A 25239-nucleotide genomic window follows, 5' to 3' on the forward strand; every position below is an offset into this window, starting at 1 on the left:
AAAAAAATGCTTACCAAGGAAGGAAAATGTATCGTGCTCCACACCCTCCTCCCGCCCTGTGGTGCAACTGATGTCCCTTTCTCCAAAAATGTACTCAATGGGAGCGTAATGTTGCAACCACACACACAAGTTGACCTGCTGTGAGGAAAAAACGAGTTAGTACATTTCAAACATAAAAAAGGTCATTTTAAAGTCAACTTGATAAACCAAGATTCCAAAAGTATAAAACAGAAATAATGCTCACCAAGGAAGGAGAATGTATCGCGCTCTGCACCCTCCTCCCGCCCTGTGGTGCAACTGATGTCCCTTTCTCCAAAAATGTACTCAATGGGAGCGTAATGTTGCAACCACACTCACAAGTTGACCTGCTGTGAGGAAAAAACGAGTTAGTACATTTCAAACATAAAAAAGGTCATTTTAAAGTCAACTTGATAAACCAAGATTCCAAAAGTATAAAACAGAAATAATGCTCACCAAGGAAGGAGAATGTATCGCGCTCTGCACCCTCCTCCCGCCCTGTGGTGCAAGTGATGTCCCTTTCTCCAAAAATGTACTCAATGGGAGCGTAATGTTGCAACCACACACACAAGTTGACCTGCTGTGAGGAAAAAACGAGTTAGTACATTTCAAACATAAAAAAGGTCATTTTAAAGTCAACTTGATAAACCAAGATTCCAAAAGTATAAAACAGAAATAATGCTCACCAAGGAAGGAGAATGTATCGCGCTCTGCACCCTCCTCCCGCCCTGTGGTGCAACTGATGTCCCTTTCTCCAAAAATGTACTCAATGGGAGCGTAATGTTGCAACCACACACACAAGTTGACCTGCTGTGAGGAAAAAACGAGTTAGTACATTTCAAACATAAAAAAGGTCATTTTAAAGTCAACTTGATAAACCAAGATTCCAAAAGTATAAAACAGAAAAAAATGCTTACCAAGGAAGGAAAATGTATCGTGCTCCACACCCTCCTCCCGCCCTGTGGTGCAACTGATGTCCCTTTCTCCAATAATGTACTCAATGGGAGCGTAATGTTGCAACCACACACACAAGTTAACCTGCTGTGAGGAAAAAACGAGTTAGTACATTTCAAACATAAAAAAGGTCATTTTAAAGTCAACTTGATAAACCAAGATTCCAAAAGTATAAAACAGAAGTAATGCTCACCAAGGAAGGAGAATGTATCGCGCTCTGCACCCTCCTCCCGCCCTGTGGTGCAAGTGATGTCCCTTTCTCCAAAAATGTACTCAATGGGAGCGTAATGTTGCAACCACACACACAAGTTGACCTGCTGTGAGGAAAAAACGAGTTAGTACATTTCAAACATAAAAAAGGTCATTTTAAAGTCAACTTGATAAACCAAGATTCCAAAAGTATAAAACAGAAATAATGCTCACCAAGGAAGGAGAATGTATCGCGCTCTGAACCCTCCTCCCGCCCTGTGGTGCAAGTGATGTCCCTTTCTCCAAAAATGTACTCAATGGGAGCGTAATGTTGCAACCACACACACAAGTTGACCTGCTGTGAGGAAAAAACGAGTTAGTACATTTCAAACATAAAAAAGGTCATTTTAAAGTCAACTTGATAAACCAAGATTCCAAAAGTATAAAACAGAAATTATGCTCACCAAGGAAAGATAATGTATCGCGCGCTGCACCCTCCTCCCGCCCTGTGGTGCAACTGATGTCCCTTTCTCCAAAAATGTACTCAATGGGAGCGTAATGTTGCAACCACACACACAAGTTGACCTGCTGTGAGGAAAAAACGAGTTAGTACATTTCAAACATAAAAAAGGTCATTTTAAAGTCAACTTGATAAACCAAGATTCCAAAAGTATAAAACAGAAAAAAATGCTTACCAAGGAAGGAAAATGTATCGTGCTCCACACCCTCCTCCCGCCCTGTGGTGCAACTGATGTCCCTTTCTCCAAAAATGTACTCAATGGGAGCGTAATGTTGCAACCACACACACAAGTTAACCTGCTGTGAGGAAAAAACGAGTTAGTACATTTCAAACATAAAAAAGGTCATTTTAAAGTCAACTTGATAAACCAAGATTCCAAAAGTATAAAACAGAAGTAATGCTCACCAAGGAAGGAGAATGTATCGCGCTCTGCACCCTCCTCCCGCCCTGTGGTGCAAGTGATGTCCCTTTCTCCAAAAATGTACTCAATGGGAGCGTAATGTTGCAACCACACACACAAGTTGACCTGCTGTGAGGAAAAAACGAGTTAGTACATTTCAAACATAAAAAAGGTCATTTTAAAGTCAACTTGATAAACCAAGATTCCAAAAGTATAAAACAGAAATAATGCTCACCAAGGAAGGAGAATGTATCGCGCTCTGCACCCTCCTCCCGCCCTGTGGTGCAAGTGATGTCCCTTTCTCCAAAAATGTACTCAATGGGAGCGTAATGTTGCAACCACACACACAAGTTGACCTGCTGTGAGGAAAAAACGAGTTAGTACATTTCAAACATAAAAAAGGTCATTTTAAAGTCAACTTGATAAACCAAGATTCCAAAAGTATAAAACAGAAATTATGCTCACCAAGGAAAGAGAATGTATCGCGCGCTGCACCCTCCTCCCGCCCTGTGGTGCAACTGATGTCCCTTTCTCCAAAAATGTACTCAATGGGAGCGTAATGTTGCAACCACACACACAAGTTGACCTGCTGTGAGGAAAAAACGAGTTAGTACATTTCAAACATAAAAAAGGTCATTTTAAAGTCAACTTGATAAACCAAGATTCCAAAAGTATAAAACAGAAAAAAATGCTTACCAAGGAAGGAAAATGTATCGTGCTCCACACCCTCCTCCCGCCCTGTGGTGCAACTGATGTCCCTTTCTCCAAAAATGTACTCAATGGGAGCGTAATGTTGCAACCACACACACAAGTTGACCTGCTGTGAGGAAAAAACGAGTTAGTACATTTCAAACATAAAAAAGGTCATTTTAAAGTCAACTTGATAACCCAAGATTCCAAAAGTATAAAACAGAAATAATGCTCACCAAGGAAGGAGAATGTATCGCGCTCTGCACCCTCCTCCCGCCCTGTGGTGCAAGTGATGTCCCTTTCTCCAAAAATGTACTCAATGGGAGCGTAATGTTGCAACCACACACACAAGTTGACCTGCTGTGAGGAAAAAACGAGTTAGTACATTTCAAACATAAAAAAGGTCATTTTAAAGTCAACTTGATAAACCAAGATTCCAAAAGTATAAAACAGAAATAATGCTCACCAAGGAAGGAGAATGTATCGCGCTCTGCACCCTCCTCCCGCCCTGTGGTGCAAGTGATGTCCCTTTCTCCAAAAATGTACTCAATGGGAGCGTAATGTTGCAACCACACACACAAGTTGACCTGCTGTGAGGAAAAAACGAGTTAGTACATTTCAAACATAAAAAAGGTCATTTTAAAGTCAACTTGATAAACCAAGATTCCAAAAGTATAAAACAGAAATAATGCTCACCAAGGAAGGAGAATGTATCGCGCTCTGCACCCTCCTCCCGCCCTGTGGTGCAACTGATGTCCCTTTCTCCAAAAATGTACTCAATGGGAGCGTAATGTTGCAACCACACACACAAGTTGACCTGCTGTGAGGAAAAAACGAGTTAGTACATTTCAAACATAAAAAAGGTCATTTTAAAGTCAACTTGATAAACCAAGATTCCAAAAGTATAAAACAGAAAAAAATGCTTACCAAGGAAGGAAAATGTATCGTGCTCCACACCCTCCTCCCGCCCTGTGGTGCAACTGATGTCCCTTTCTCCAAAAATGTACTCAATGGGAGCGTAATGTTGCAACCACACACACAAGTTGACCTGCTGTGAGGAAAAAACGAGTTAGTACATTTCAAACATAAAAAAGGTCATTTTAAAGTCAACTTGATAAACCAAGATTCCAAAAGTATAAAACAGAAATAATGCTCACCAAGGAAGGAGAATGTATCGCGCTCTGCACCCTCCTCCCGCCCTGTGGTGCAACTGATGTCCCTTTCTCCAAAAATGTACTCAATGGGAGCGTAATGTTGCAACCACACTCACAAGTTGACCTGCTGTGAGGAAAAAACGAGTTAGTACATTTCAAACATAAAAAAGGTCATTTTAAAGTAAACTTGATAAACCAAGATTCCAAAAGTATAAAACAGAAATAATGCTCACCAAGGAAGGAGAATGTATCGCGCTCTGCACCCTCCTCCCGCCCTGTGGTGCAAGTGATGTCCCTTTCTCCAAAAATGTACTCAATGGGAGCGTAATGTTGCAACCACACACACAAGTTGACCTGCTGTGAGGAAAAAACGAGTTAGTACATTTCAAACATAAAAAAGGTCATTTTAAAGTCAACTTGATAAACCAAGATTCCAAAAGTATAAAACAGAAATAATGCTCACCAAGGAAGGAGAATGTATCGCGCTCTGCACCCTCCTCCCGCCCTGTGGTGCAACTGATGTCCCTTTCTCCAAAAATGTACTCAATGGGAGCGTAATGTTGCAACCACACACACAAGTTGACCTGCTGTGAGGAAAAAACGAGTTAGTACATTTCAAACATAAAAAAGGTCATTTTAAAGTCAACTTGATAAACCAAGATTCCAAAAGTATAAAACAGAAAAAAATGCTTACCAAGGAAGGAAAATGTATCGTGCTCCACACCCTCCTCCCGCCCTGTGGTGCAACTGACGTCCCTTTCTCCAAAAATGTACTCAATGGGAGCGTAATGTTGCAACCACACACACAAGTTAACCTGCTGTGAGGAAAAAACGAGTTAGTACATTTCAAACATAAAAAAGGTCATTTTAAAGTCAACTTGATAAACCAAGATTCCAAAAGTATAAAACAGAAGTAATGCTCACCAAGGAAGGAGAATGTATCGCGCTCTGCACCCTCCTCCCGCCCTGTGGTGCAAGTGATGTCCCTTTCTCCAAAAATGTACTCAATGGGAGCGTAATGTTGCAACCACACACACAAGTTGACCTGCTGTGAGGAAAAAACGAGTTAGTACATTTCAAACATAAAAAAGGTCATTTTAAAGTCAACTTGATAAACCAAGATTCCAAAAGTATAAAACAGAAATAATGCTCACCAAGGAAGGAGAATGTATCGCGCTCTGCACCCTCCTCCCGCCCTGTGGTGCAAGTGATGTCCCTTTCTCCAAAAATGTACTCAATGGGAGCGTAATGTTGCAACCACACACACAAGTTGACCTGCTGTGAGGAAAAAACGAGTTAGTACATTTCAAACATAAAAAAGGTCATTTTAAAGTCAACTTGATAAACCAAGATTCCAAAAGTATAAAACAGAAATTATGCTCACCAAGGAAAGAGAATGTATCGCGCGCTGCACCCTCCTCCCGCCCTGTGGTGCAACTGATGTCCCTTTCTCCAAAAATGTACTCAATGGGAGCGTAATGTTGCAACCACACACACAAGTTGACCTGCTGTGAGGAAAAAACGAGTTAGTACATTTCAAACATAAAAAAGGTCATTTTAAAGTCAACTTGATAAACCAAGATTCCAAAAGTATAAAACAGAAAAAAATGCTTACCAAGGAAGGAAAATGTATCGTGCTCCACACCCTCCTCCCGCCCTGTGGTGCAACTGATGTCCCTTTCTCCAAAAATGTACTCAATGGGAGCGTAATGTTGGAACCACACACACAAGTTGACCTGCTGTGAGGAAAAAACGAGTTAGTACATTTCAAACATAAAAAAGGTCATTTTAAAGTCAACTTGATAAACCAAGATTCCAAAAGTATAAAACAGAAATAATGCTCACCAAGGAAGGAGAATGTATCGCGCTCTGCACCCTCCTCCCGCCCTGTGGTGCAAGTGATGTCCCTTTCTCCAAAAATGTACTCAATGGCAGCGTAATGTTGCAACCACAATCACAAGTTGACCTGCTGTGAGGAAAAAACGAGTTAGTACAATCCAAACATAAAAAAGGTCATTTTAAAGTCAACTTGATAAACCAAGATTCCAAAAGTATAAAACAGAAATAATGCTCACCAAGGAAGGAGAATGTATCGCGCTCTGCACCCTCCTCCCGCCCTGTGGTGCAACTGATGTCCCTTTCTCCAAAAATGTACTCAATGGGAGCGTAATGTTGCAACCACACACACAAGTTGACCTGCTGTGAGGAAAAAACGAGTTAGTACATTTCAAACATAAAAAAGGTCATTTTAAAGTCAACTTGATAAACCAAGATTCCAAAAGTATAAAACAGAAATAATGCTCACCAAGGAAGGAGAATGTATCGCGCTCTGCACCCTCCTCCCGCCCTGTGGTGCAACTGATGTCCCTTTCTCCAAAAATGTACTCAATGGGAGCGTAATGTTGCAACCACACACACAAGTTGACCTGCTGTGAGGAAAAAACGAGTTAGTACATTTGAAACATAAAAAAGGTCATTTTAAAGTCAACATGATAAACCAAGATTCCAAAAGTATAAAACAGAAATAATGCTCACCAAGGAAGGAGAATGTATCGCGCTCTGCACCCTCCTCCCGCCCTGTGGTGCAAGTGATGTCCCTTTCTCCAAAAATGTACTCAATGGGAGCGTAATGTTGCAACCACACACACAAGTTGACCTGCTGTGAGGAAAAAACGAGTTAGTACATTTCAAACATTAAAAAGGTCATTTTAAAGTCAACTTGATAAACCAAGATTCCAAAAGTATAAAACAGAAAAAAATGCTTACCAAGGAAGGAAAATGTATCGTGCTCCACACCCTCCTCCCGCCCTGTGGTGCAACTGATGTCCCTTTCTCCAAAAATGTACTCAATGGGAGCGTAATGTTGCAACCACACACACAAGTTGACCTGCTGTGAGGAAAAAACGAGTTAGTACATTTCAAACATAAAAAAGGTCATTTTAAAGTCAACTTGATAAACCAAGATTCCAAAAGTATAAAACAGAAATAATGCTCACCAAGGAAGGAGAATGTATCGCGCTCTGCACCCTCCTCCCGCCCTGTGGTGCAAGTGATGTCCCTTTCTCCAAAAATGTACTCAATGGGAGCGTAATGTTGCAACCACACACACAAGTTGACCTGCTGTGAGGAAAAAACGAGTTAGTACATTTCAAACATAAAAAAGGTCATTTTAAAGTCAACTTGATAAACCAAGATTCCAAAAGTATAAATAAGAAAAAAATGCTTACCAAGGAAGGAAAATGTATCGTGCTCCACACCCTCCTCCCGCCCTGTGGTGCAACTGATGTCCCTTTCTCCAAAAATGTACTCAATGGGAGCGTAATGTTGCAACCACACACACAAGTTGACCTGCTGTGAGGAAAAAACGAGTTAGTACATTTCAAACATAAAAAAGGTCATTTTAAAGTCAACTTGATAAACCAAGATTCCAAAAGTATAAAACAGAAATAATGCTCACCAAGGAAGGAGAATGTATCGCGCTCTGCACCCTCCTCCCGCCCTGTGGTGCAAGTGATGTCCCTTTCTCCAAAAATGTACTCAATGGGAGCGTAATGTTGCAACCACACACACAAGTTGACCCGCTGTGAGGAAAAAACGAGTTAGTACATTTCAAACATAAAAAAGGTCATTTTAAAGTCAACTTGATAAACCAAGATTCCAAAAGTATAAAACAGAAATAATGCTCACCAAGGAAGGAGAATGTATCGCGCTCTGCACCCTCCTCCCGCCCTGTGGTGCAACTGATGTCCCTTTCTCCAAAAATGTACTCAATGGGAGCGTAATGTTGCAACCACACACACAAGTTGACCTGCTGTGAGGAAAAAACGAGTTAGTACATTTCAAACATAAAAAAGGTCATTTTAAAGTCAACTTGATAAACCAAGATTCCAAAAGTATAAAACAGAAATAATGCTCACCAAGGAAGGAGAATGTATCGCGCTCTGCACCCTCCTCCCGCCCTGTGGTGCAAGTGATGTCCCTTTCTCCAAAAATGTACTCAATGGGAGCGTTATGTTGCAACCACACACACAAGTTGACCTGCTGTGAGGAAAAAACGAGTTAGTACATTTGAAACATAAAAAAGGTCATTTTAAAGTCAACTTGATAAACCAAGATTCCAAAAGTATAAAACAGAAATAATGCTCACCAAGGAAGGAGAATGTATCGCGCTCTGCACCCTCCTCCCGCCCTGTGGTGCAAGTGATGTCCCTTTCTCCAAAAATGTACTCAATGGGAGCGTAATGTTGCAACCACACACACAAGTTGACCTGCTGTGAGGAAAAAACGAGTTAGTACATTTCAAAGATAAAAAAGGTCATTTTAAAGTCAACTTGATAAACCAAGATTCCAAAAGTATAAAACAGAAAAAAATGCTTACCAAGGAAGGAAAATGTATCGTGCTCCACACCCTCCTCCCGCCATGTGGTGCAACTGATGTCCCTTTCTCCAAAAATGTACTCAATGGGAGCGTAATGTTGCAACCACACACACAAGTTGACCTGCTGTGAGGAAAAAACGAGTTAGTACATTTCAAACATAAAAAAGGTCATTTTAAAGTCAACTTGATAAACCAAGATTCCAAAAGTATAAAACAGAAATAATGCTCACCAAGGAAGGAGAATGTATCGCGCTCTGCACCCTCCTCCCGCCCTGTGGTGCAACTGATGTCCCTTTCTCCAAACATGTACTCAATGGGAGCGTAATGTTGCAACCACACACACAAGTTGACCTGCTGTGAGGAAAAAACGAGTTAGTACATTTCAAACATAAAAAAGGTCATTTTAAAGTAAACTTGATAAACCAAGATTCCAAAAGTATAAAACAGAAAAAAATGCCTACCAAGGAAGGAAAATGTATCGTGCTCCACACCCTCCTCCCGCCCTGTGGTGCAACTGATGTCCCTTTCTCCAAAAATGTACTCAATGGGAGCGTAATGTTGCAACCACACACACAAGTTGACCTGCTGTGAGGAAAAAACGAGTTAGTACATTTCAAACATAAAAAAGGTCATTTTAAAGTCAACTTGATAAACCAAGATTCCAAAGGTATAAAACAGAAATAATGCTCACCAAGGAAGGAGAATGTATCGCGCTCTGCACCCTCCTCCCGCCCTGTGGTGCAAGTGATGTCCCTTTCTCCAAAAATGTACTCAATGGGAGCGTAATGTTGCAACCACACACACAAGTTGACCTGCTGTGAGGAAAAAACGAGTTAGTACATTTCAAACATAAAAAAGGTCATTTTAAAGTCAACTTGATAAACCAAGATTCCAAAAGTATAAAACAGAAATAATGCTCACCAAGGAAGGAGAATGTATCGCGCTCTGCACCCTCCTCCCGCCCTGTGGTGCAACTGATGTCCCTTTCTCCAAAAATGTACTCAATGGGAGCGTAATGTTGGAACCACACACACAAGTTGACCTGCTGTGAGGAAAAAACGAGTTAGTACATTTCAAACATAAAAAAGGTCATTTTAAAGTCAACTTGATAAACCAAGATTCCAAAAGTATAAAACAGAAATAATGCTCACCAAGGAAGGAGAATGTATCGCGCTCTGCACCCTCCTCCCGCCCTGTTGTGCAACTGATGTCCCTTTCTCCAAAAATGTACTCAATGGGAGCGTAATGTTGCAACCACACACACAAGTTGACCTGCTGTGAGGAAAAAACGAGTTAGTACATTTCAAACATAAAAAAGGTCATTTTAAAGTCAACTTGATAAACCAAGATTCCAAAAGTATAAAACAGAAATAATGCTCACCAAGGAAGGAGAATGTATCGCGCTCTGCACCCTCCTCCCGCCCTGTGGTGCAAGTGATGTCCCTTTCTCCAAAAATGTACTCAATGGGAGCGTAATGTTGCAACCACACACACAAGTTGACCTGCTGTGAGGAAAAAACGAGTTAGTACATTTCAAACATAAAAAAGGTCATTTTAAAGTCAACTTGATAAACCAAGATTCCAAAAGTATAAAACAGAAAAAAATGCTTACCAAGGAAGGAAAATGTATCGTGCTCCACACCCTCCTCCCGCCCTGTGGTGCAACTGATGTCCCTTTCTCCAAAAATGTACTCAATGGGAGCGTAATGTTGCAACCACACACACAAGTTGACCTGCTGTGAGGAAAAAACGAGTTAGTACATTTCAAACATAAAAAAGGTCATTTTAAAGTCAACTTGATAAACCAAGATTCCAAAAGTATAAAACAGAAATAATGCTCACCAAGGAAGGAGAATGTATCGCGCTCTGCACCCTCCTCCCGCCCTGTGGTGCAACTGATGTCCCTTTCTCCAAAAATGTACTCAATGGGAGCGTAATATTGCAACCACACACACAAGTTGACCTGCTGTGAGGAAAAAACGAGTTAGTACATTTCAAACATAAAAAAGGTCATTATAAAGTCAACTTGATAAACCAAGATTCCAAAAGTATAGAACAGAAAAGAATGCTTACCAAGGAAGGAAAATGTATCGTGCTCCGCACCCTCCTCCCGCCCTGTGGTGCAACTGATGTCCCTTTCTCCAAAAATGTACTCAATGGGAGCGTAATGTTGCAACCACACACACAAGTTGACCTGCTGTGAGGAAAAAACGAGTTAGTACATTTCAAACATAAAAAAGGTCATTTTAAAGTCAACTTGATAAACCAAGATTCCAAAAGTATAAAACAGAAAAAAATGCTTACCAAGGAAGGAAAATGTATCGTGCTCCACACCCTCCTCCCGCCCTGTGGTGCAACTGATGCCCCTTTCTCCAAAAATGTACTCAATGGGAGCGTAATGTTGCAACCACATACACAAGTTGACCTGCTGTGAGGAAAAAACGAGTTAGTACATTTCAAACATGGAAAAGGTCATTTTAAAGTCAACTTGATAAATCAAGATTCCAAAAGTATAAAACAGAAAAAAATGCTTACCAAGGAAGGAAAATGTATCGTGCTCCACACCCTCCTCCCGCCCTGTGGTGCAACTGATGTCCCTTTCTCCAAAAATGTACTCAATGGGAGCGTAATGTTGCAACCACACACACAAGTTGACCTGCTGTGAGGAAAAAACGAGTTAGTACATTTCAAACATGGAAAAGGTCATTTTAAAGTCAACTTGATAAACCAAGATTCCAAAAGTATAAAACAGAAAAGAATGCTTACCAAGGAAGGAAAATGTATCGTGCTCCGCACCCTCCTCCCACCCTGTGGTGCAACTGATGTCCCTTTCTCCAAAAATGTACTCAATGGGAGCGTAATGTTGCAACCACACACACAAGTTGACCTGCTGTGAGGAAAAAACGAGTTAGTACATTTCAAACATAAAAAAGGTCATTTTAAAGTCAACTTGATAAACCAAGATTCCAAAAGTATAAAACAGAAAAAAATGCTTACCAAGGAAGGAAAATGTATCGTGCTCCACACCCTCCTCCCGCCCTGTGGTGCAACTGATGTCCCTTTCTCCAAAAATGTACTCAATGGGAGTGTAATGTTGCAACCACACACACAAGTTGACTTGCTGTGAGGAAAAAACGAGTTAGTACATTTCAAACATAAAAAAGGTCATTTTAAAGTCAACTTGATAAACCAAGATTCCAAAAGTATAAAACAGAAAAAAATGCTTACCAAGGAAGGAAAATGTATCGTGCCATGCACCCTGTACCCGCCCTGTGGTGCAACTGATGTCCTTTCTCCAAAAATGTACTCAATGGGAGCGTAATGTTGCAACCACACACACAAGTTGACCTGCTGTGAGGAAAAAACGAGTTAGTACATTTCAAACATAAAAAAGGTCATTTTAAAGTCAACTTGATAAACCAAGATTCCAAAAGTATAAAACAGAAAAAAATGCTTACCAAGGAAGGAAAATGTATCGTGCTCCACACCCTCCTCCCGCCCTGTGGTGCAACTGATGTCCCTTTCTCCAAAAATGTACTCAATGGGAGCGTAATGTTGCAACCACATACACAAGTTGACCTGCTGTGAGGAAAAAACGAGTTAGTACATTTCAAACATGGAAAAGGTCATTTTAAAGTCAACTTGATAAATCAAGATTCCAAAAGTATAAAACAGAAAAAAATGCTTACCAAGGAAGGAAAATGTATCGTGCTCCACACCCTCCTCCCGCCCTGTGGTGCAACTGATGTCCCTTTCTCCAAAAATGTACTCAATGGGAGCGTAATGTTGCAACCACACACACAAGTTGACCTGCTGTGAGGAAAAAACGAGTTAGTACATTTCAAACATGGAAAAGGTCATTTTAAAGTCAACTTGATAAACCAAGATTCCAAAAGTATAAAACAGAAAAGAATGCTTACCAAGGAAGGAAAATGTATCGTGCTCCGCACCCTCCTCCCACCCTGTGGTGCAACTGATGTCCCTTTCTCCAAAAATGTACTCAATGGGAGCGTAATGTTGCAACCACACACACAAGTTGACCTGCTGTGAGGAAAAAACGAGTTAGTACATTTCAAACATAAAAAAGGTCATTTTAAAGTCAACTTGATAAACCAAGATTCCAAAAGTATAAAACAGAAAAAAATGCTTACCAAGGAAGGAAAATGTATCGTGCTCCGCACCCTCCTCCCGCCCTGTGGTGCAACTGATGTCCCTTTCTCCAAAAATGTACTCAATGGGAGCGTAATGTTGCAACCACACACACAAGTTGACCTGCTGTGAGGAAAAAACGAGTTAGTACATTTCAAACATAAAAAAGGTCATTTTAAAGTCAACTTGATAAACCAAGATTCCAAAAGTATAAAACAGAAAAAAATCCTTACCAAGGAAGGAAAATGTATCGTGCTCCACACCCTCCTCCCGCCCTGTGGTGCAACTGATGTCCCTTTCTCCAAAAATGTACTCAATGGGAGCGTAATGTTGCATCCACACACACAAGTTGACCTGCTGTGAGGAAAAAACGAGTTAGTACATTTCAAACATAAAAAAGGTCATTTTAAAGTCAACTTGATAAACCAAGATTCCAAAAATATAAAACAGAAATAATGCTCACCAAGGAAGGAGAATGGATCGCGCTCTGCACCCTCCTCCCGCCCTGTGGTGCAACTGATGTCCCTTTCTCCAAAAATGTACTCAATGGGAGCGTAATGTTGCAACCACACACACAAGGGACCTGCTGTGAGGAAAAAACGAGTTAGTACATTTCAAACATAAAAAAGGTCATTTTAAAGTCAACTTGATAAACCAAGATTCCAAAAGTATAAAACAGAAAAAAATGCTTACCAAGGAAGGAAAATGTATCGTGCTCTGCACCCTCTACCCGCCCTGTGGTGCAACTGATGTCCTTTCTCCAAAAATGTACTCAATGGGAGCGTAATGTTGCAACCACACACACAAGTTGACCTGCTGTGAGGAAAAAACGAGTTAGTACATTTCAAACATAAAAAAGGTCATTTTAAAGTCAACTTGATAAACCAAGATTCCAAAAGTATAAAACAGAAATAATGCTCACCAAGGAAGGAGAATGTATCGCGCTCTGCACCCTCCTCCCGCCCTGTGGTGCAAGTGATGTCCCTTTCTCCAAAAATGTACTCAATGGGAGCGTAATCTTGCAACCACACACACAAGTTGACCTGCTGTGAGGAAAAAACGAGTTAGTACATTTCAAACATAAAAAAGGTCATTTTAAAGTCAACTTGATAAACCAAGATTCCAAAAGTATAAAACAGAAAAAAATGCTTACCAAGGAAGGAAAATGTATCGTGCTCCGCACCCTCCTCCCGCCCTGTGGTGCAACTGATGTCCCTTTCTCCAAAAATGTACTCAATGGGAGCGTAATGTTGCAACCACACACACAAGTTGACCTGCTGTGAGGAAAAAACGAGTTAGTACATTTCAAACATAAAAAAGGTCATTTTAAAGTCAACTTGATAAACCAAGATTCCAAAAGTATAAAACAGAAAAAAATGCTTACCAAGGAAGGAAAATGTATCGTGCTCCACACCCTCCTCCCGCCCTGTGGTGCAACTGATGTCCCTTTCTCCGAAAATGTACTCAATGGGAGCGTAATGTTGCAACCACACACACAAGTTGACCTGCTGTGAGGAAAAAACGAGTTAGTACATTTCAAACATAAAAAAGGTCATTTTAAAGTCAACTTGATAAACCAAGATTCCAAAAATATAAAACAGAAATAATGCTCACCAAGGAAGGAGAATGGATCGCGCTCTGCACCCTCCTCCCGCCCTGTGGGGCAACTGATGTCCCTTTCTCCAAAAATGTACTCAATGGGAGCGTAATGTTGCAACCACACACACAAGTGACCTGCTGTGAGGAAAAAACGAGTTAGTACATTTCAAACATAAAAAAGGTCATTTTAAAGTCAACTTGATAAACCAAGATTCCAAAAGTATAAAACAGAAAAAAATGCTTACCAAGGAAGGAAAATGTATCGTGCTCCGCACCCTCTTCCCGCCCTGTGGTGCAACTGATGTCCTTTCTCCAAAAATGTACTCAATGGGAGCGTAATGTTGCAACCACACACACAAGTTGACCTGCTGTGAGGAAAAAACGAGTTAGTACATTTCAAACATAAAAAAGGTCATTTTAAAGTCAACTTGATAAACCAAGATTCCAAAAGTATAAAACAGAAAAAAATGCCCACCGAGGAAGGAGAATGTATCGCGCTCTGCACCCTCCTCCCGGCCTGTGGTGCAAAAATGTACTCAATGGTAGCGTAATGTTGCAACCACACACACAAGTTGACCTGCTGTGAGGAAAAAACGAGTTAGTACATTTCAAACATAAAAAAGGTCATTTTAAAGTCAACTTGATAAACCAAGATTCCAAAAGTATAAAACAGAAATAATGCTCACCAAGGAAGGAGAATGTATCGCGCTCTGCACCCTCCTCCCGCCCTGTGGTGCAACTGATGTCCCTTTCCCCAAAAATGTACTCAATGGGAGCGTAATGTTGCAACCACACACACAAGTTGACCTGCTGTGAGGAAAAAACGAGTTAGTACTTTTCAAACATAAAAAAGGTCATTTTAAAGTCAACTTGATAAACCAAGATTCCAAAAGTATAAAACAGAAAAAAATGCTTACCAAGGAAGGAAAATGTATCGTGCTCCACACCCTCCTCCCGCCCTGTGGTGCAACTGATGTCCCTTTCTCCAAAAATGTACTCAATGGGAGCGTAATGTTGCAACCACACACACAAGTTGACCTGCTGTGAGGAAAAAACGAGTTAGTACATTTCAAACATAAAAAAGGTCATTTTAAAGTCAACTTGATAAACCAAGATTCCAAAAGTATAAAACAGAAAAAAATGCTTACCAAGGAAGGAAAATGTATCGTGCTCCGCACCCTCCTCCCGCCCTGTGGTGCAACTGATGTCCCTTTCTCCAAAAATGTACTCAATGGGAGCGTAATGTTGCAACCACACACACCAGTTGACCTGCTGTGAGGAAAAAACGAGTTAGTACATTTCAAACATAAAAAAGGTCATTTTAAAGTCAACTTGATAAACCAAGATTCCAAAAGTATAAAACAGAAAAAAATGCTTACCAAGGAAGGAAAATGTATCGTGCTGCACACCCTCCTCCCGCCCTGTGGTGCAACTGATGTCCCTTTCTCCAAAAATGTACTCAATGGGAGCGCAATGTTGCAACCACACACACAAGTTGACCTGCTGTGAGGAAAAAACGAGTTAGTACATTTCAAACATAAAAAAGGTCATTTTAAAGTCATCTTGATAAACCAAGATTCCAAAAATATAAAACAGAAATAATGCTCACCAAGGAAGGAGAATGGATCGCGCTCTGCACCCTCCTCCCGCCCTGTGGTGCAACTGATGTCCATTTCTCCAAAAATGTACTCAATGGGAGAGTAATGTTGCAACCACACACACAAGTGACATGCTGTGAGGAAAAAACGAGTTAGTACATTTCAAACATAAAAAAGGTCATTTTAAAGTCAACTTGATAAACCAAGATTCCAAAAGTATAAAACAGAAAAAAATGCTTACCAAGGAAGGAAAATGTATCGTGCTCCGCACCCTCTTCCCGCCCTGTGGTGCAACTGATGTCCTTTCTCCAAAAATGTACTCAATGGGAGCGTAATGTTGCAACCACACACACAAGTTGACCTGCTGTGAGGAAAAAACGAGTTAGTACATTTCAAACATAAAAAAGGTCATTTTAAAGTCAACTTGATAAACCAAGATTCCAAAAGTATAAAACAGAAAAAAATGCTCACCGAGGTAGGAGAATGTATCGCGCTCTGCACCCTCCTCCCGGCCTGTGGTGCAAAAATGTACTCAATGGGAGCGTAATGTTGCAACCACACACACAAGTTGACCTGCTGTGAGGAAAAAACGAGTTAGTACATTTCAAACATAAAAAAGGTCATTTTAAAGTCAACTTGATAAACCAAGATTCCAAAAGTATAAAACAGAAAAAAATGCTCACCGAGGAAGGAGAATGTATCGCGCTCTGCACCCTCCTCCCGGCCTGTGGTGCAAAAATGTACTCAATGGGAGCGTAATGTTGCAACCACACACACAAGTTGACCTGCTGTGAGGAAAAAACGAGTTAGTACATTTCAAACATAAAAAAGGTCATTTTAAAGTCAACTTGATAAACCAAGATTCCAAAAGTATAAAACAGAAAAAAATGCTTACCAAGGAAGGAAAATGTATCGTGCTCCGCACCCTCCTCCCGCCCTGTGGTGCAACTGATGTCCCTTTCCACAAAAATGTACTCAATGGGAGCGTAATGTTGCAACCACACACACAAGTTGACCTGCTGTGAGGAAAAAACGAGTTAGTACATTTCAAACATAAAAAAGGTCATTTTAAAGTCAACTTGATAAACCAAGATTCCAAAAGTATAAAACAGAAATAATGCTCACCAAGGAAGGAGAATGTATCGCGCTCTGCACCCTCCTCCCGCCCTGTGGTGCAACTGATGTCCCTTTCCCCAAAAATGTACTCAATGGGAGCGTAATGTTGCAACCACACACACAAGTTGACCTGCTGTGAGGAAAAAACGAGTTAGTACATTTCAAACATAAAAAAGGTCATTTTAAAGTCAACTTGATAAACCAAGATTCCAAAAGTATAAAACAGAAAAAAATGCTTACCAAGGAAGGAAAATGTATCGTGCTCCACACCCTCCTCCCGCCCTGTGGTGCAACTGATGTCCTTTCTCCAAAAATGTACTCAATGGGAGCGTAATGTTGCAACCACACACACAAGTTGACCTGCTGTGAGGAAAAAACGAGTTAGTACATTTCAAACATAAAAAAGGTCATTTTAAAGTCAACTTGATAAACCAAGATTCCAAAAGTATAAAACAGAAAAAAATGCTCACCGAGGAAGGAGAATGTATCGCGCTCTGCACCCTCCTCCCGGCCTGTGGTGCAAAAATGTACTCAATGGGAGCGTAATGTTGCAACCACACACACAAGTTGACCTGCTGTGAGGAAAAAACGAGTTAGTACATTTCAAACATAAAAAAGGTCATTTTAAAGTCAACTTGATAAACCAAGATTCCAAAAGTATAAAACAGAAAAAAATGCTTACCAAGGAAGGAAAATGTATCGTGCTCCGCACCCTCCTCCCGCCCTGTGGTGCAACTGATGTCCCTTTCCACAAAAATGTACTCAATGGGAGCGTAATGTTGCAACCACACACACAAGTTGACCTGCTGTGAGGAAAAAACGAGTTAGTACATTTCAAACATAAAAAAGGTCATTTTAAAGTCAACTTGATAAACCAAGATTCCAAAAGTATAAAACAGAAATAATGCTCACCAAGGAAGGAGAATGTATCGCGCTCTGCACCCTCCTCCCGCCCTGTGGTGCAACTGATGTCCCTTTCCCCAAAAATGTACTCAATGGGAGCGTAATGTTGCAACCACACACACAAGTTGACCTGCTGTGAGGAAAAAACGAGTTAGTACATTTCAAACATAAAAAAGGTCATTTTAAAGTCAACTTGATAAACCAAGATTCCAAAAGTATAAAACAGAAAAAAATGCTTACCAAGGAAGGAAAATGTATCGTGCTCCACACCCTCCTCCCGCCCTGTGGTGCAACTGATGTCCCTTTCTCCAAAAATGTACTCAATGGGAGCGTAATGTTGCAACCACACACACAAGTTGACCTGCTGTGAGGAAAAAACGAGTTAGTACATTTCAAACATAAAAAAGGTCATTTTAAAGTCAACTTGATAAACCAAGATTCCAAAAGTATAAAACAGAAAAAAATGCTTACCAAGGAAGGAAAATGTATCGTGCTCCACACCCTCCTCCCGCCCTGTGGTGCAACTGATGTCCCTTTCTCCAAAAATGTACTCAATGGGAGCGTAATGTTGCAACCACACACACAAGTTGACCTGCTGTGAGGAAATAACGAGTTAGTACATTTCAAACATAAAAAAGGTCATTTTAAAGTCAACTTGATAAACCAAGATTCCAAAAGTATAAAACAGAAAAAAATGCTTACCAAGGAAGGAAAATGTATCGTGCTCCACACCCTCCTCCCGCCCTGCGGTGCAACTGATGTCCCTTTCTCCAAAAATGTACTCAATGGGAGCGTAATGTTGCAACCACACACACAAGTTGACCTGCTGTGAGGAAAAAACGAGTTAGTACCTTTCAAACATAAAAAAGGTCATTTTAAAGTCATTTTGATAAACCAAGATTCCAAAAGTATAAAACAGAAAAGAATGCTTACCAAGGAAGGAAAATGTATCGTGCTCTGCACCCTCCTCCCACCCTGTGGTGCAACTGATGTCCCTTTCTCCAAAAATGTACTCAATGAGAGCGCAATGTTGCAACCACACACACAAGTTGAACTGCTGTGAGGAAAAAACGAGTTAGTACATTTCAAACATAAAAAAGGTCATTTTAAAGTCAACTTGATAAACCAAGATTCCAAAAGTATAAAAAATGAAAAAAATGCTTACCAAGGAAGGAAAATGTATCGTGCTCCACACCCTCCTCCCGCCCTGTGGTGCAACTGATGTCCCTTTCTCCAAAAATGTACTCAATGGGAGCGTAATGTTGCAACCACACACACAAGTTGAACTGCTGTGAGGAAAAAACGAGTTAGTACATTTCAAACATAAAAAAGGTCATTTTAAAGTCAACTTGATAAACCAAGATTCCAAAAGTATAACACAGAAAAAAATGCTTACCAAGGAAGGAAAATGTATCGTGCTCCGCACCCTCCTCCCGCCCTGTGGTGCAACTGATGTCCCTTTCTCCAAAAATGTACTCAATGAGAGCGCAATGTTGCAACCACACACACAAGTTGAACTGCTGTGAGGAAAAAACGAGTTAGTACATTTCAAACATAAAAAAGGTCATTTTAAAGTCAACTTGATAAACCAAGATTCCAAAAGTATAAAAAATGAAAAAAATGCTTACCAAGGAAGGAAAATGTATCGTGCTCCACACCCTCCTCCCGCCCTGTGGTGCAACTGATGTCCCTTTCTCCAAAAATGTACTCAATGGGAGCGTAATGTTGCAACCACACACACAAGTTGACCTGCTGTGAGGAAAAAACGAGTTAGTACATTTCAAACATAAAAAAGGTCATTTTAAAGTCAACTTGATAAACCAAGATTCCAAAAGTATCAAACAGAAAAAAATGCTTACCAAGGAAGGAAAATGTATCGTGCTCCACACCCTCCTCCCGCCCTGCGGTGCAACTGATGTCCCTTTCTCCAAAAATGTACTCAATGGGAGCGTAATGTTGCAACCACACACACAAGTTGACCTGCTGTGAGGAAAAAACGAGTTAGTACCTTTCAAACATAAAAAAGGTCATTTTAAAGTCATTTTGATAAACCAAGATTCCAAAACTATAAAACAGAAAAGAATGCTTACCAAGGAAGGAAAATGTATCGTGCTCCGCACCCTCCTCCCACCCTGTGGTGCAACTGATGTCCCTTTCTCCAAAAATGTACTCAATGAGAGCGCAATGTTGCAACCACACACACAAGTTGAACTGATGTGAGGAAAAAACCGAGTTAGTACATTTCAAACATAAAAAAGGTCATTTTAAAGTCAACTTGATAAACCAAGATTCCAAAAGTATAAAAAATGAAAAAAATGCTTACCAAGGAAGGAAAATGTATCGTGCTCCACACCCTCCTCCCGCCCTGTGGTGCAACTGATGTCCCTTTCTCCAAAAATGTACTCAATGGGAGCGTAATGTTGCAACCACACACACAAGTTGACCTGCTGTGAGGAAAAAACGAGTTAGTACATTTCAAACATAAAAAAGGTCATTTTAAAGTCAACTTGATAAACCAAGATTCCAAAAGTATAAAACAGAAAAAAATGCTTACCAAGGAAGGAAAATGTATCGTGCTCCACACCCTCCTCCCGCCCTGCGGTGCAACTGATGTCCCTTTCTCCAAAAATGTACTCAATGGGAGCGTAATGTTGCAACCACACACACAAGTTGTCCTGCTGTGAGGAAAAAACGAGTTAGTACCTTTCAAACATAAAAAAGGTCATTTTAAAGTCATTTTGATAAACCAAGATTCCAAAAGTATAAAACAGAAAAGAATGCTTACCAAGGAAGGAAAATGTATCGTGCTCCGCACCCTCCTCCCACCCTGTGGTGCAACTGATGTCCCTTTCTCCAAAAATGTACTCAATGAGAGCGCAATGTTGCAACCACACACACAAGTTGAACTGCTGTGAGGAAAAAACGAGTTAGTACATTTCAAACATAAAAAAGGTCATTTTAAAGTCAACTTGATAAACCAAGATTCCAAAAGTATAAAAAATGAAAAAAATGCTTACCAAGGAAGGAAAATGTATCGTGCTCCACACCCTCCTCCCGCCCTGTGGTGCAACTGATGTCCCTTTCTCCAAAAATGTCCTCAATGGGAGCGTAATGTTGCAACCACACACACAAGTTGACCTGCTGTGAGGAAAAAACGAGTTAGTGCATTTCAAACATAAAAAAGGTCATTTTAAAGTCAACTTGATAAACCAAGATTCCAAAAGTATAAAACAGAAAAAAATGCTTACCAAGGAAGGAAAATGTATCGTGCTCCGCACCCTCCTCCCGCCCTGTGGTGCAACTGATGTCCCTTTCTCCAAAAATGTACTCAATGGGAGCGTAATGTTGCAACCACACACACAAGTTGACCTGCTGTGAGGAAAAAACGAGTTAGTACGTTTCAAACATAAAAAAGGTCAATTTAAAGTCAACTTGATAAACCAAGATTCCAAAAGTATAAAACAGAAAAAAATGCTTACCAAGGAAGGAAAATGTATCGTGCTCCGCACCCTCCTCCCGCCCTGTGGTGCAACTGATGTCGCTTTCTCCAAAAATGTACTCAATGGGAGCGTAATGTTGCAACCACACACACAAGTTGACCTGCTGTGAGGAAAAAACGAGTTAGTACATTTCAAACATAAAAAAGGTCATTTTAAAGTCAACTTGATAAACCAAGATTCCAAAAGTATAAAACAGAAATAATGCTCACCAAGGAAGGAGAATGTATCGCGCTCTGCACCCGCCTCCCGCCCTGTGGTGCAACTGATGTCCCTTTCTCCAAAAATGTACTCAATGGGAGCGTAATGTTGCAACCACACACACAAGTTGACCTGCTGTGAGGAAAAAACGAGTTAGTACATTTCAAACATAAAAAAGGTCTTTTAAAGTCAACTTGATAAACCAAGTTTCCAAAAGTATAAAACAGAAAAAAATGCTTACCAAGGAAGGAAAATGTATCTTGCTCCACACCCTCCTCCCGCCCTGTGGTGCAACTGATGTCCCTTTCTCCAAAAATGTACTCAATGGGAGCGTAATGTTGCATCCACACACACAAGTTGACCTGCTGTGAGGAAAAAACGAGTTAGTACATTTCAAACATAAAAAAGGTCATTTTAAAGTCAACTTGATAAACCAAGATTCCAAAAGTAGAAAACAGAAAAAAATGCTCACCAAGGAAGGAGAATGTATCGCGCTCTGCACCCTCCTCCCGCCCTGTGGTGCAAAAATGTACTCAATGGGAGCGTAATGTTGCAACCACACACACAAGTTGACCTGCTGTGAGGAAAAAACGAGTTAGTACATTTCAAACATAAAAAAGGTCATTTTAATGTCAACTTGATAAACCAAGATTCCAAAAGTATAAAACAGAAAAAAATGCTTACCAAGGAAGGAAAATGTATCGTGCTCCGCACCCTCCTCCCGCCCTGTGGTGCAACTGATGTCCCTTTCCACAAAAATGTACTCAATGGGAGCGTAATGTTGCAACCACACACACAAGTTGACCTGCTGTGAGGAAAACACGAGTTAGTACATTTCAAACATAAAAAAGGTCATTTTAAAGTCAACTTGATAAACCAAGATTCCAAAAGAATAAAACAGAAATAATGCTCACCAAGGAAGGAGAATGTATCGCGCTCTGCACCCTCCTCCCGCCCTGTGGTGCAAGTGATGTCCCTTTCTCCAAAAATGTACTCAATGGGAGCGTAATGTTGCAACCACACACACAAGTTGACCTGCTGTGAGGAAAAAACGAGTTAGTACATTTCAAACATAAAAAAGGTCATTTTAAAGTCAACTTGATAAACCAAGATTCCAAAAGTATAAAACAGAAAAAAATGCTTACCAAGGAAGGAAAATGTATCGTGCTCCACACCCTCCTCCCGCCCTGTGGTGCAACTGATGTCCCTTTCCCCAAAAATGTACTCAATGGGAGCGTAATGTTGCAACCACACACACAAGTTGACCTGCTGTGAGGAAAAAACGAGTTAGTACATTTCAAACATAAAAAAGGTCATTTTAAAGTCAACTTGATAAACCAAGATTCCAAAACTATATAAAACAGAAAAAAATGCTTACCAAGGAAGGAAAATGTATCGTGCTCCACACCCTCCTCCCGCCCTGTGGTGCAACTGATGTCCCTTTCTCCAAAAATGTACTCAATGGGAGCGTAATGTTGCAACCACATACACAAGTTGACCTGCTGTGAGGAAAAAACGAGTTAGTACATTTCAAACATAGAAAAGGTCATTTTAAAGTCAACATGGTAAACCAAGATTCCAAAAGTATAAAACAGAAAAGAATGCTTACCAAGGAAGGAAAATGTATCGTGCTCCGCACCCTCCTCCCGCCCTATGGTGCAACTGATGTCCCTTTCTCCAAAAATGTACTCAATGGGAGAGTAATGTTGCAACCACATACACTAGTTGACCTGCTGTGAGGAAAAAACGAGTTAGTACATTTCAAACATAAAAAAGGTCATTTTAAAGTCAACTTGATAAACCAAGATTCCAAAAGTATAAAACAGAAAAAAATGCTTACCAAGGAAGGAAAATGTATCGTGCTCCACACCCTCCTCCCACCCTGTGGTGCAACTGATGTCCCTTTCTCCAAAAATGTACTCAATGGGAGCGTAATGTTGCAACCACACACACAAGTTCACCTGCTGTGAGGAAAAAACGAGTTAGTACATTTCAAACATAAAAAAGGTCATTTTAAAGTCAACTTGATAAACCAAGATTCCAAAAGTATAAAACAGAAAAAAATGCTTACCAAGGAAGGAAAATGTATCGTGCTCCACACCCTCCTCCCGCCCTGTGGTGGAACTGATGTCCCTTTCTCCAAAAATGTACTCAATGGGAGCGTAATGTTGCAACCACACACACAAGTTGACCTGCTGTGAGGAAAAAACGAGTTAGTACATTTCAAACATAAAAAAGGTCATTTTAAAGTCAGCTTGATAAACCAAGATTCCAAAAGTTAAAACAGAAAAAAATGCTTACCAAGGAAGGAAAATGTATCGTGCTCCACACCCTCCTCCCGCCCTGTGGTGCAACTGATGTCCCTTTCTCCAAAAATGTACTCAATGGGAGCGTAATGTTGCAACCACATACACAAGTTGACCTGCTGTGAGGAAAAAACGAGTTAGTACATTTCAAACATAAAAAAGGTCATTTTAAAGTCAACTTGGTAAACCAAGATTCCAAAAGTATAAAACAGAAATAATGCTCACCAAGGAAGGAGAATGTATCGCGCTCTGCACCCTCCTCCCGCCCTGTGGTGCAACTGATGTCCCTTTCTCCAAAAATGTACTCAATGGGAGCGTAATGTTGAACCACACACACAAGTTGAGCTGCTGTGAGGAAAAAACGAGTTAGTACATTTCAAACATAAAAAAGATCATTTTAAAGTCAACTTGGTAAACCAAGATTCCAAAAGTATACAACAGAAAAAAATGCTTATCAAGGAATTAAAATGTATCGTGCTCCGCACCCTCCTCCCGCCCTGTGGTGGAACTGATGTCCCTTTCTCCAAAAATGTACTCAATGGGAGCGTAATGTTGCAACCACACACACAAGTTGACCTGCTGTGAGGAAAAAACGAGTTAGTACATTTCAAACATAAAAAAGGTCATTTTAAAGTCAGCTTGATAAACCAAGATTCCAAAAGTATAAAACAGAAAAAAAATGCTTACCAAGGAAGGAAAATGTATCGTGCTCCACACCCTCCTCCCGCCCTGTGGTGCAACTGATGTCCCTTTCTCCAAAAATGTACTCAATGGGAGCGTAATATTGCAACCACACACACAAGTTGACCTGCTGTGAGGAAAAAACGAGTTAGTACATTTCAAACATAAAAAAGGTCATTTTAAAGTCAACTTGGTAAACCAAGATTCCAAAAGTATAAAACAGAAATAATGCTCACCAAGGAAGGAGAATGTATCGCGCTCTGCACCCTCCTCCCGCCCTGTGGTGCAACTGATGTCCCTTTCTCCAAATCTGTACTCAATGGGAGCGTAATGTTGCAACCACACACACAAGTTGAGCTGCTGTGAGGAAAACACGAGTTAGTACATTTCAAACATAAAAAAGGTCATTTTAAAGTCAACTTGATAAACCAAGATTCCAAAAGTATAAAACAGAAAAAAATGCTTACCAAGGAAGGAAAATGTATCGTGCTCCGCACCCTCCTCCCGCCCTGTGGTGCAACTGATGTCCCTTTCCCCAAAAATGTACTCAATGGGAGCGTAATGTCGCAACCACACACACAAGTTGACCTGCTGTGAGGAAAAAACGAGTTAGTACATTTCAAACATAAAAAAGGTCATTTTAAAGTCAACTTGATAAACCAAGATTCCAAAAGTATAAAACAGAAATAATGCTCACCAAGGAAGGAGAATGTATCGCGCTCTGCACCCTCCTCCCGCCCTGTGGTGCAACTGATGTCCCTTTCTCCAAAACTGTACTCAATGGGAGCGTAATGTTGCAACCACACACACAAGTTGACCTGCTGTGAGGAAAAAACGAGTTAGTACATTTCAAACATAAAAAAGGTCATTTTAAAGTCAACTTGAT

The sequence above is a fragment of the Schistocerca nitens genome, chromosome 11 (assembly GCF_023898315.1).
Source record: "Schistocerca nitens isolate TAMUIC-IGC-003100 chromosome 11, iqSchNite1.1, whole genome shotgun sequence".
NCBI classification, from domain to species: Eukaryota; Metazoa; Arthropoda; class Insecta; order Orthoptera; family Acrididae; genus Schistocerca; species Schistocerca nitens.